Here is a 13,977-nt window from a genome sequence, read left to right on the forward strand (position 1 = left end):
GCCTGGATGGGCCAATATTTTCTCACCTGAGAGAATTTGCACAGGTGAACCTTGAAGATCAGCATCCATTTTCTACCATCTAGTATATCCGCAGAGCAGCCTCAGCCCAGTCATGCCAGATGCAATGGGGTAGAGATCCATGCCAGCCTCAACTGATTGAGCGGACCACAACTCAGTGCCAGAGCATCTGAGGTCCCGTCCTGGGTTCTACACCCCGGCTTCTCCAGGTGGAGCTGGGAATATCCCCTGCCTGAAGACCTGGAGAGCCGCTTCCTTCACTCTCATTTCGTCAGCAATTTGATGCCATTTTCCATTCTGGTTTCTCTTGGACTTACCCAGCTGCCGGGCTCTTCCTATGTTTAATCACCGGCAGGCTGCTCTGTTTTTATCTCAAATCATCATTATCCTGTGAAGTTTTATTGGGAGTGTAAACTACCTTGAACGTTCTCAGACAAACAGCTTCCGAGCTCAGCAAACGTTTGGCATTAATCCACTTGAGAGAAAGAGGTAGTAAGTCTTGTAGTATATTTTCACCCATCAGGAGTACTCATGTTCAGGGTGCTAGCTAGCCGTGCCCTCTCTCTAGAATACTCCATTCCAATCCCACCTGCTCCCCCACCTACTCCATTTTCATTTATTCCCCCAATAGGCACAGCCAATATTCTGTGGCTACTGAGTATGTTTAGTTTTTATTGAGCAGTTTTGATGGTGATGATTTACCTATTATTTACAGGTTTTTGGGGTTTTTTTAAATGATCTTTGTACTTCTGCAGATCTCCTCCAGAAATGCCAAAAGTGATCCTTAGTTCTTCAGTCACATCCACACCATATATTTAAAGCAAATAGCTTACCCCAAAGAATCCTGGGAATTGTAGTTTGTTGAGGGCACAGGGAGTTGTAGCTCTGTAAATGTAAATGTAAATTTAATTTTAAATTTTTAAATTTTTAGGTCGCCTATCTGGCCGAAGCCACTCTAGGCGACGTACATATTAAATTCCAATAAAATACAATAAATAACAGTAAATACAATAAAATATGATATAATCAGCAGTAACAAAAATAACAACATATGCAGTACACAACAACAGGCATTCAGTATGTAATTAGCCCATCCCGGCGGTCCCAAAGGCCTGTCCAAACAGCCACGTTTTTAAGGCTCGGCGGAAGGTATCCAGGGAAGGGGCATGCCGAAGATCGAACGGGAGGGAATTCCAGAGAGTGGGGGGCGCCACTGAAAAAGCCCTCTCTCTAGTCCCCACCAACCTAGCTACTGTTGTTGGTGGGATTGAGAGAAGGCCCTGCGTGGCTGATCTTGTCGGGCGGCATAATTGGTGATGCTGGAGGTAGACTACAGTTCCCAAAATTCTTTATGGGAAGCTATGTGCTTTAAATTTGTTTGTCAAATGTGACCTTAGTGGCCCCATTTTGGCACAAATTCTGTCAGTGCTCACCATCCGAGTTCACTAAATAGAGGGGGTGATCTTATAGAGATGTATGTTCATTGAAAAAATTAACCTTATTTTATATCTCATAAAAAATAAAACCAAAATGCAGGGGTTTTTTTTACAGCATGTGACAGTATACTTTTTTCTATTTATATGCATTGCAAGTATTCTCATTTTTTTGGGGGGGGAAACTCACACAAAAAAAATCTGTTTTCCAGGTACTTGTAGCCTAGAATTCCATCTTCATGGCGTGATGTGCTTCAATAAAAGAGAAAGCAGGTACCTTCTAGCTTAGCTTTTCAGTTGCATTTGTTGCATTTTAATCAATTGCATTTGTTTCCTATACTGAGCTTTTTCTACACTTTTAAAGGGTTGTTTCCTCTGCTTTTGGGGCTTTGTGTAAAGGTGGCAATAAAACGACAACCCTGTAAAGCTAGCCACCATTGTTATATCTATAGATCAGGAGCGGGAAACCTGTGGAACTCCAGGTGTTTTTGGATCCCAGCTCCCATCATCCCTGACCGTTGGCCATGCTGGCTGCAGGGGCTGATGGGAGTTGAGAGGCCAAATGCATCTGGAGGGCTTTGTGATAAGAGCGTTGTAAGATTAACTGTGATCTATTGCCATCATGTGCGCTTCATTCCAAGTTGCCATGTTTACAACAGGGCTGCACCTGTACAACTTGCTCAGAAGGAAAAAGTTTCTCAGCATGTGTTTGATGTTTTTCAAAACACAAACAGCAGAAATACAAATATGAAAATATAATGTACTCAAGAAGCATGTAAAGTGAGGGAATACATAATAATATAAATAGGACAACAAGTACGCAACATCCATTTTGGCCAATGAGCCTTTTTCATACGTATCAGTCATAAGTCCTTGGGAAGAGGATTTTCAACAAATTTCTCTATATCCAGATTGCTCAAGTGCACCAGCAGCTGATAAGGAGACCTTTTACAAAACAGCTTTTTTCCTTCGTTACTAGGCTGTTATCTGTACACACATATATATATATTTCTAAAATTCACAATTGATATAAAATTTACAAACTTACCTGAGATGTAGATTAACTTTTTTGTCACAAATTACATTTACCCTTTCTTCCCAGGATGAGACAAGAATGAGCACAGTTTCCGTGCATCAAAATTTATACTTACTGTGAAGGTACTCCCTGACGTGACTAATCGTGTAATTGGAACACATATTATAAATCAGCACATATAGATTGAATTTATCATTGAGTCTGTCAGGTTTTTTCCCCCTGCCGTTCCTCCCGAAGGCACCCCAGGGTGGCAAAAAAAAAGACAATTTGACAACAAACAACTAAAATCAGCTGCAGATAAAAGATTCTAAAAGTAATAGCAAATAAAAGCATTTTTCTGTTCAGTGATATTTGGGTTGCCAGGAACAGCCTCCTTCAGCCATCAAATGCCTGGGAAAACAGGAACGTTTTTAAACTCCTCCTAAAATTCAATAATGTTGGAGACAGACACACCTTGCTGGGGAGGCCATATATCATTTTCCCTGCCCTGGCTCTGAATCTCCCAGTCTGCAAACTATCCCCATACGTTTGCATGTGATGGGCCCTGGGTTTACCATCACTGCAATGTACAGCCAGCCAGTAGTGGGCAATGCAGCCATACCATCAGAAAGCTTGTGCTCATTCTCAAACTTAAGAGACCCTCATATCCCTCCTGGAAGATTCAGGACAGACAAACAGAGGTACTTCTTCACAAGGTATATAGTTAAAGTAGGGAATTTGCCCCCATAAGATGTAGTGATGGCCATGCATGAACTTAGATGGCTGGCTTTAAAAGATTAGACAAATTCATGAACAATAAGGCCCTGTGGCTACAAGCCATGATGGCTATGTCCTACTTCCGCTGTTGGAGTTCACTGAATGCCAGTTGCTGGGGAACAAGTCTGTGCTGTTGCCTTCAGGTTCTGATTCTGGGCTTCCCAGAGGAAAGCACTTCCCAGTGAGGCCCGCCTGGCACCTTTACAGACATCTTTTCAGTTTCCAGACACTTGTCGGACTAGAGCGATACTCTTGGTTATTAGCATGCTGGCAAAGCTTCCTGCGGGTGTTGCTGGGGTTGTGGTTTTGTTTTGATGGTATGAAATATTTGTGTTTTTAACTATGTTGCTCTATGTCGCTTAGAGACCTTCAGGTAACAAGCAACTAACTATTATATTATTATTGTTGTTGTTATAACTGCTGAGAGGTTTAGACAATTAAGCAGTGTATTTTGTTGTTATATGCCTTCAAGTCGATTACAATTTATGGCGACCCTATGAATCTTTTTGGATATATTCATAGGGTTTTCATGGTAAGAGGTATTCAGAGGTGGCTTGCCATTGCTATCCTTTAAGCCTAGGGCGCCCGGTATTCCCAGGCGGTCTCCCGTCCAAGTACTAACCAGGCCTGACTCTGCTTACCTTCCGAGATCAAACAAGATCAGGTGTGTTCAGGGTACAGTAGTATGCCTGTAGAAGTAGTGTATGAATCCCATCAAATAAATAAACAATCTGGTTGAGCACTGTGAGAACTAGGGCTGGTGGAGAAATTCGATTCAGTTTGCCTTGAAAGCCAAATTGATCACATTCGCACTTTGCAAAGCAATATGAGAACCGAAACCCAGCCATCCTTTGAAATTTGCACTTATCCTAATTTTGTGATGCAGTTTGCCAACCAAGCAATGTTTACAAAAGTGCATACATTAGGGGAAAGTGTGCAAAAAATGAATATATTAGTGAAAATAACATCATATTTACTTATTATTTTATAGCATTTTCTATCCTGCTCTTTATCCAAAAAAGGCTTCCAGTAATAAAACAATCCCTGCTCTAGGCTTGCAATCTAAAAGTCATGACACAAAAGGAAAAGGGCTTGGGAGGGAGGAGGCGGGAAGCAACCTCAGGCACTAGCTCTTATTTACAGTGTTGTTATAAGAACCAGCTGAAATAGGAAGAATTCAAGGAGCTCAAAGTGCTGACCTCTCTGCTTCCCTCTCTCCCTCTGCTGTGGCCAGTGGAGTGGCTACTGCTGCGTGACTGATGATGGAGGGAAGGCCCAGTGGAGCTGGCCTCTCATCAGGGCCATCTCATCTCATCTCTGCCATTGCTGCAGCCTGGCTGCAGGGAGGAGCCTGATGGAGCCGGCTTCTCTGCAGAGCCAATCGTTTAATATCCAACATCAAACTCCCCAAATATCCCCCAAAATTTCATTTGTCGCTTAGGCTATACCACTAAACACTTGCCCTTGCATAAGCTGTGGAGGTTGCTCGGATCGGGTTTGCCAACTTTTCAGCTGGCTGCCTCAGCTGAGCCTTTAAGGGCAGCTTATGCAAGACATGTATGAGTGTCGATAATGCTTATCTCTGGGAAGCCACGGCCAATTTCACCTGCTGATTTCTGCTCACCGAACGGCTGTTAGAAGCACAAAAGCAGGCCAGGCCAGGCCCCCACTCCCTTTATGGTCCGTTGGCAGCTTGGCAGATAAGGCTTTAATGAATCTTACAGAAAGAGCAATCCAGAGCAGCGAAGCGACCACCAGGAAGGCCCCCCATTCTTAATGACGGGTGGTTTGAGTTTGGCACACAGCAGCACTAGGGTGGCTTCCAGACAGCCTCTTTACTGACAACTGCTTTACTGAGCAGTCATCCTGATTTGCTTGCACGGAGTTTGCAGGAGGGTCAAATGACATCAGCTGCCTATTGAGCATTTACTGTGATTAGTTTGAGGGGAGCGGAGAAGGTGTCACATCAAGCGTCATTCCACATGTTCTGTTGCGTTTCCCCGTCACTTTCCTTACTATGAAAAAGTCGTTCCTTTTTTTTGTCCGAAGCAGGATTGTCTTGCAAGAGCTCCAAATCAGCTTTAGTTGTCCAATCCAAATTTGCCAGTATATGACTGAATCCCACCCCAAAATGGCAGCAGCCTGGAAGTGCCTTAGGATATAGAATCCTTAAAATGCTATATCCATAACCAGTTGTTGCTATTACAAATGATCAAGGGTGCTTCCAGACAGATGTCTATTGTGGGATCAGGGCTTCTCCGACATGAACATTTTTTGCAGCATCCACACAACTCCATTGGCATAAAAATGCCAGACCATAATTCCCCCCCCCTTAACCCACATTTACCCTTGCCAGGGAAATGTGATGTAAAACAAACCCTCTAAAACCTCTTTGTAATATCTCATCGACCTGTTTCCAGACTCAGCCCCCGTCTGGAAGCGCCCTAAGCCAGCATGAACGGCAGACAAAAGCAGTGGAGGCTGACCCACTGGGTCAACTGGGGCCCTGCCCCACCAGTCTTGGTCTGCCCTCCGCCAGCCCCACCTGCCTGCTGCGGTGGCCCTGGCTGTCAGCTCCTTCCTCCTCCAGCTCAGTTTGACCTCAAAGTCAGCAAGGAGGACGATGGGGAGGTGGGAACCAGGATTCGCTCCCGTCCTTGGCGCTGGCTGCACATGCTGTTAGGCTCCCTGCCTTTGTGCCCCACCTGTCTCAACATGCAACACTGCAACTAGCTAATTTATTTATTCTTTGATTCTGTGATCTTTCTCATAAAATGTCTTCTGACCACCCTGCGATCAAGGGGCATAACTGACAGGCATAATTTTCTTAACGACAGTCACAGCGGATTTCCCGTCTGTGGAAACGAAGCTGCCTTTGCAACTTGCATCTCTCCCACACATACATGCCAGCAAGCTGGATTTATTTATTAAAAAATCATTTATTTATCAACATTGGAGGCAGCTAACGCAGTGCAACAATAAAACATGCAGCATTAAAACAAAATCAGACACAACAATATTTGAGGTTGTCATCAGAGGCCCTTCTCTGGGTTCCCCTCTCATCTGAGGTGTGGCAAGTGTTTACCATGGAACGGGGCCTTTGCTGTTGCAGCTCCCCGATTTTGGAATGCTTTCTGTAGAGAGGCCTGCCTGGTGCCCAGTCTACTGTGCTTTTGGCACCAGGTGAAGACATTTTATTTCCCCAGGGTTTGTAACTTTTGTTGATCCGTTTTGCTGGGATTATTTTGATACTATTTTTCTTCTGCTTTTATAGATATGTTGTTTGTAGCTTATTTCAATGTATTAGCTATTTGGTGGCATTTTTCATATTTAATTGTCAACCGCCCTGATGATGTGCTTGATGGAGCAGGGTATAAATCTTAACAAATCCTGAGCAAATAGATGGTATATCTAGATTGGAAGTTGCTAGCCTTTTGGGGCCCGTGAGCACATTTGCAAACCAGAGAAACTGTTTTGGGCACCACATACGCACAGCAGTTCACCCCTCCCCAATTATACCCCCCAGTTGCACCCCTGGCACCACAATTAGACTTGCAAAAAAGCCTTCTGTTGACTAAAGAATGTTTCTTTCAAGCATAGACTCAACAGGGGAAAGGGCAGGTGACAGGGAAATCATCTGCGGGCTCATACGTGTCCATAGGCGCCACACTACCAATCCACAATGGTGTCATACGCTGAACTGCTTCTTGAAAATGTATAACTTGTAGTTATAACTTTATAATAAATGTGTAAATAAGTGAAGCAGGCAGAACTGCTCTGGTACAAAAGAACTTCAAAGGAAGATTGCGGCGCAAAACGCTTGCATTAGAATTCATCATCAAGAAGTTAAGTGCCACCCTTTGTGGGTTAAATCGAGACAAAGGATTTTTATCACAGGATGTGTGTTCACTAGTTTACTAGGGCCATGTGGATAAGCCCTATGATTGTTCCTTGTGAATGTAACTCCCTGCCACCACTGTGATGCTTACTCACGCAGTCACCTCAGCAGTGCTCAGTACATTATCTCCAATCTGCTACTGTACAAGAGGCACCTATTTAACATACATTTAAGCTCTAATTATCATGGAGTGTAACTTTTGCATCTCATTACCATTCCAACTCCCAGCTTACCTGCCAACTAAGATTTGACTTCATGCATCTGACAAAGTAGGCTTGAATCCACTTTATGTCATAATGGTTAGTTGTAAGATGCTACAGAATTCTTGATTTCACACACCACAGCAGATCTTTTAAGAGCAACACTGACCACTAGATGTCAGTTGCCATGGAATTATTAAGGCACAATCTAGCTACATTTTAAGTCCTGTTGATTTCAGCAGGGTATGTTTAAACCTGTTCTGTTGAAATCAACAGGATTTAGAACTGTTATTATTATTATGAATTGAATTTATATCCTCCCCTTCCTCCTGAAGGAGTCCAAGGCAGCAAACATAAAACAATTTGACAAGAAAAAGAAAAGCAAACTAAAAACAGTTAAAAACATTCCAAAATACAATTAGAAACATTCTAAAAATATTTTAAAACATTCTAAAACACAGTTCAAAATATTATAAAATGCAGCTTAAAACATTTTCATCAGTGATCTTCAGGTTGCCAGGAACAGTCCGCTTCAGCTGTAAAATGCATAACTTTGTCCAGATTATGATCTGCCTTAAATACAGGGGTTGTTTGTTTGGTGTGAGTTTTGCTCCAATAAAAGACTTGAAGGATGGGCTGTGATGATATTGATCATCTAACTGATCACTGATGGGATTTCCTCTCAAATTGGCCAGTAGACCTGGCTCCTCTTTCATTTATTTTTTAAACTTCCATGCAAGGAATGTGGATTTGCTTGCTTGTATGAATCTAGAGCTACTTGTCTCACAAGAACTTTGTCCTACAGAGGGAAAAATGCTTAGATGGCTTTTTTTAAAAAAAGATTAGATAACTTCCTGGGCGTATCAAAGGCTATTTATTAGCCAAGATAATGGAAATGGAACTTCCATGTTCAGAGGCAGTATACATCTAAATGCCCAATACTGGGAACACAGTGCAGGGGGTGGCTGTCCCCTTGATGCCATCTTGGTGTATTTCCAGAGATGTCTGGTGGCTTCTTTGAGAATTCTGGATTTTACAGGCCTTGCTTACAGCACAGTTTGCTCTGGAATAAATGAATTGATGTTGCATGTATGTGCGTGGGTTCCGCTGCTATCCTGCCCCCAAACCAGGGGATGAATTAACAGTCTTTTGGTCACTTTCAGCTCTCTAGTTCTATTAAACCAGGAACATTGGTGTTTGTTCAGAGAGCAGGAGCAATTCTTAAAAGAATTGTCCCTTCAGAGGAAAGGCCCTGGCAATCCAAGGGCCACTGGTGCCGCAAACGGAAATGTAGAGCCGTGATTTCCGAGATGCATCCCATGCAACTCTGGAGCTCCTGGGAATCCTTTCTAGGGTTCCTCTGTGAGCAGACAAGAGAGCAGCAGATGAGGTTTCCTTTAGTTGCAAGAGAGTGGAGATGGGGGTGCGTGCGTTTGAGGGTGGCTGCTCAGATCAGAGAGAGTAGTCTGTGAGTAGCCCAATGTGCTTGGCCAGTTGGCTGACTGTGCACCACAGAACATCCACCAGGGTTTTCTCTAAGGCACAGTAGGCAAAGCCATCTGGAAAGAGTTCACCAAAGGCAGAAAGAAGGTTTCGAAACGGCCAAGTGGAGGGCCCAGATCCCCAGCTGCTAGTATCTGAGGAGCTCCATGGTGCAAGTTTAGACCTTCTGGCCTCCTCAGAGAAAACATCCCCACGTATGTGCCCACTCAACCGCTTTGATTGGGAGGACTGGTGCTTCAACAAGTGCCACATAATTAGGCGTTCCGCACTTGCAAGGAATAGTGTGGCAGTGTGGCCTACTCTTTGGAACTCCCTGCCCATTGACATTCCGCAGGAGCCTTTGCTGTGCTGTTTTCAGCTCAAACTTTTTTGTTTTTAATTATTATTATTATCACTATCATTATTTATTACATTTATATACCACGTGTAATCTTATTATGTCCATTTGTTTAAAAGCTGCTGGTTTTATTTATATTTTTGATAAATTTTACATTAACTTGTTCTTAATGTTTTATTATGGTTTAATGAATATTTTACGTAAGCTGCTTCAAGTTTTTCTTGATTAAGCAGCGTATAAATCTTGTTACCCCAATAAATAAATACAAGCACATCATTTCCCCAGCTCTTGCAGGGCTCAGCGTGGGAACCCTTGGCCTCTGCTGCCAGTTGTGTCTTCTGCCTGTCAGACGCAGCCCTCAACTCTGCTCTCTTCATGGTCCTCCCATCCTGCGCCGGATCCCCTCCTGGCTCAGTTTGCCAAAGACATGGATTGTGTCCAGCATTAGTCATACACAGAGTAGACCCAATGAAATGAATGGCCGTTACTCAACTCAGACCTGTTCATTCCACTTTGTTGGATATAACCCGATATGTCTCTTGCAAACTGTGCAAGTTCAAGGTGACTTATTCCAAAGGAGCCCATTTCTCTAATCTCCACCTCCTTTTCTGCACCAGCTTGCTGTCTGCCGGCTCCTCCAGAGCCAATCAGGGAGCTTCCAGGGCTGGGTTTGAGGGGCTCCTCCCCCCCAAAGTGCAAAATTACACCTCTCTCCTTCCAAAGCCTCTCTGTAAACAGCTGAGCATTTTGCTTTCATGTGTGTAGCAATTAAAAGGAAAAAACACAAAAAGGGGATTGTGGCTTACGCAGCAGAATCCAGCTCAGAAAATGTGGCCAGCGTCCAGATCGCTCGGTGTTTGTGCATCTGTGTGACTGCTGAAGGCTTTCGGCAAGCCCTCCCTCGCCTGCCCGGCCAGGAGGTGTTCGGCGCTGGCATCCAAAATTGCAACAGGCTGTGCAAGACTGTAAGTTGCCAAGCAATGGTGGTGGTGTCTCCCTCCCCCCAAATTTCCTTTCTGTCTTTCTTCTGACTCTGCAGTTCCCGAGTTTGCTCCTTAGAACTGACAGCTAACGCCAGGGACCTTCCTTCCAAACACCTCTGCTGGTGGTTATCTTTTTTGCAGGGAGGGAAAAAAGGTCCAGGGCCTGTTGGATGGATGAATGATGCAATCCTGAAAAAGCAAAACATCAGCATCTCGGTGGGGAAAGGAAGATTTGCTGTGTTTATGTGTACAGGACACCTGGTTCTGAGGTTCCCTTTCCTTCCCTAAAGTACAGGGCAGAGAGATGCAAAACCCAAATCATCAACCCCAGTGATTCTGACAGCGCTTGACTTCTGTATAAATCTGATAGTTTGTGCTCCTGCAGGATTAGACCAAAAGTCCCATCCAGTCGTCTGCTTTTCACGGTGACCAGACAGACAATCTTTCTGAGAAACCCAGAAGAAGTGATGGCTATAACCTGTAGTTTGTCTGTCTGCCTTGCAGAGGTACACTCTCTCTAAACACGGTGGTTCTGTTAAGCCAACTTCTGCCACCCCTGGTGCCCTTCAGGTGTTTTGGACTACAACTCCCATCAGCCCCAGCCAGCAGGGAGTTGAAGGGAGTTGGTGAAGGCTACATTATGCTGTTGTCATGAACGGTTTTCATTTTCTTTTGTCTTCTATCAAATTGCCCTATTATTTTTGTTTAAAAAAGCCAGTTACAGCACAGTCCTCACCACATCCACTCAGAAGCATCTCCTGTTGAATTACTCCAGCGAAGCAGGTTTAGGGTTGCAGCCTTAAGCCAGCATGAACTTAATTACGCATTGAGTGAAGGGACTCTTTATTTTGTTGGTGGGGAGAAAAAGAGCGCAGGACTCTGTGAAGTCACATTCCCTTTTGCCAACAACAGCGGGTGCGCGGAAAGCCGGTCTGAGTGTGCTCATCCGTGCCAAAGAGAAACCAAAACAAAACCTTGCGCTCGTGTGTGTGTGTGGGGGGGGGGAGCACTTTTAAAAAGAGAAATAATTATGTAAAAGTCCTCCAGTCTCCCTAGGCTGCATTGCAATCCTGCGCTCAGTTTATGCATCCAGAAAGCTCTCTGGTTTCAGAGCAAAACACATGATGTAACTTTGTGCAGGATTGCAGCATGTTTGCGTACACTCTTCGCACTGACTCTGTTTGCTCTTCTTCAGCGTTCCAAGCATTTCAGTATAGAAGGCAATGTCCTAGGCTGGCCAGTGGTTCAGTGAGGGCACAGAAAATGGGGTGGGAAGGGAGAAACCCATCAACCTAAGAGCCATAGGTAAGGCACAGTGTTCACACTCCCAGGCCCCTCTGGTTCTGGGCTTCCAGCAGCCCAGGGGCCTGCTTGCATATAAGCTGCTCCATGCCCCCATCAGGCCTAGAAACTTGAGAGTTTTGTTTTTAATGGAAACTGAAGCTCTCAGGAAGCTTTTTGGGGGGCCCAGATACTGAATTCCACACAGAATGCTTGTAGTCCTCTTGCATTCGGCAGAAACAGCAGGGCACAAAGAGCTTTTTGCACTCATGAGGTCTTGGCCTCTGTTGAGAGGCGGTGTGCCAACAGGTTGTGCAGATTCTTGCTATTGCCTGCAAGGTCCTAGCAACCCTTCCACCTGCCACTAGCTGAGCTGCTTTTGACGCCATGGAATGTTCACAAACATTCAGACTGCTCAGGGGAAAGGTGTAAACAGCAGGGTATTGGCAGTGCTGTTGCTGCGAAGGACATTTAGGGAAAGGACCATTTAGGGAAAGGATGGGAGGAAAAAAAGTTTTCACAGGGCCTAGGGGCAGGAGGGGCTGACTGTTGATGATAGAAAGGAGGGTTTGGGGGTGGATGGGGTCTTTGAGTGGGTGAGGAAGGCTTGAAGGAAAGGTCAAAGAAACAGCACGGGGCCTAGAATTAGATTCATTTGCATATAGGCCATAGACAGCCTTGTTTATAGGTCAACATGAAATCTAGCTCACATCACTGAATGGGAAACTGGTCAGAACCTAGATGGGAGCCCTTCTGGGAAGCTCCACCACGGATAAGAGAAGGGCTGTGAATAAGACAGATATCCCCATGGTTGGGGAGGGGGAGTTCATTGTGTCTGTTCAGTGGTGAGGAAAGGCACTCTTCATATGCTTAAAAGTGCTATCTCCATTGAATCACATGGCGTGTTCCTAGGACTGAACTCAGGCTCTGAAACTGAGCCACGGCTTATGACAATCTCCCCAAGCCTGGTTCCCCCCAGAGGTTTTGGGCCACAACTCCCATCAGCCCCAGGCAGCACAGCAATGTTGTCAGCTGGGGCTCATGGGAGCTGTAGTCCAATGCTAGTTGGAGGGCACCAGGTTGGGGAACGGCCAGGTCATGCTAACCCAATGTCCATGTTTGGGGAAAAGATCAAACCAAAACTGTGGTTCTGACTGAGAAGGAGGCTCTGACAAGTCCTCATAAGTTTCTCTGTTTTGCAAGAAGTTCCTCCTGAAATGGGTTTTTGGCTAGCAAAACATCAACTTGTGGCAGCCTCATCTTTGCCTTGCATGACAAAATGACCCTGTTGCAATCCAGCCTTGGACAGTGGGCATTACGTCATGATTTGGGGATACGATGATGCAAACATCTTGGCACTGGTGGCCCTTTGAAAACTGGCAAACTAACATAGGGTTGAACTGGTTGGTTGTTCAGCCTTCCCTCGAGCCTGGAAAAAACCCAAACAGCTGGGCCAAAGATGTCGACACGTGCCTGGCTCATTCCGTTGTGCAACGACAATGCATCACTGTGCATGGCGTCCCAGCCCTGCCCCAGAGTCAAAGCTCCCCCTCCTCCCACCCTGCCTGGCTCAGAACAAACAGGCAAGTCAAGGCTGCAGAAGTGAAGCAAGCCTTGATAACTCAGTGCCACCCTGCAGCCAGTACTACCAGGGCATTAGGCTGCTTCAGAGTCTGGCGATACCCACACTGTAACAAACTGCCTACATTAATGGCCGCACCCTACCAAGGCACTCCTGGGAAAATTAGCTCTGTGCTGGTGCAGAGCAAGGGCAGGCAAAGTAGCGCCCTCCAGATGTTGCTGGATGTCAACTCCCATCGTCACTCCTGACCATTGGCCACGCGCTGGCTGACAGGGCTGATGGGAGTTGGAGTCGATCTGGAGGGCGGCCTGTGCCTGCCCCTGCAGAGTGTATTCCACACCAAGTGTCAATTCCAAAGATTCTTTGGACCGTCTCCCTTCATCCCTAGGGCTCTTATAAGGACGGGGAGAAATTCGATTCTATTTGCATTTAAAGGTGAACCTTCCTAATCCACAGTTTCTGAAACATGTGAACACAGCCATCCTTCGAAATCTGCACTTCTCCAAATTTTGCAGTTCAATTCTCCAGCCAAGGAAGAAGGCATATGCTAGGGTAAATCATGCATATAAATGCATACATTAGTGGAAAAACGACATTTTAAAATGCATTATATTAGAGGAAATTGATTTGCAGAAATGTGTACATTAGGGGAAAAAGGCATACAAAACTTTCACTCTCTGGCTACTTTGAGGAAACTGTATGACTTCCTTCCTTTTAAATATGGGTTAAGATGGATTTTTAATGCTGTGCTACCATTTTGATGTCCAGTATCCTAAGTGCCTACTGATGGAACCATGGACTGTGCCCAGCTAAGTTCTCCTCAGAACAGACCCATTAAAATCAATGGACCTAGCATGCTGTATCAGAATATTGTATAGTTCATCCCTCGATATATTTTCTTCCTTCCTTCTATGTATCATGTAATATACATGGAATAAAACAACAACAAC

General features: G+C 44.9%; 1 protein-coding gene and 1 long non-coding RNA gene across 3 annotated transcripts in view; one reads left to right on the forward strand and one right to left on the reverse strand.

Moving 5' to 3' along the window:
• The window catches only part of CCT6A (chaperonin containing TCP1 subunit 6A), a 182,096-nt gene that overhangs the window by 12,003 nt on the left and 156,116 nt on the right, over positions 1-13,977 (reverse strand). The window lies entirely within an intron of this gene.
• LOC133374282 (uncharacterized) lies at positions 96-10,236 on the forward strand. The gene is made up of 3 exons (XR_009759852.1): positions 96-507; positions 1,664-1,724; positions 9,947-10,236. It is a non-coding gene; the product is annotated as an uncharacterized LOC133374282 (long non-coding RNA).

The sequence above is a fragment of the Rhineura floridana genome, chromosome 21 (genome assembly GCF_030035675.1).
Source record: "Rhineura floridana isolate rRhiFlo1 chromosome 21, rRhiFlo1.hap2, whole genome shotgun sequence".
Classification (NCBI taxonomy): Eukaryota; Metazoa; Chordata; class Lepidosauria; order Squamata; family Rhineuridae; genus Rhineura; species Rhineura floridana.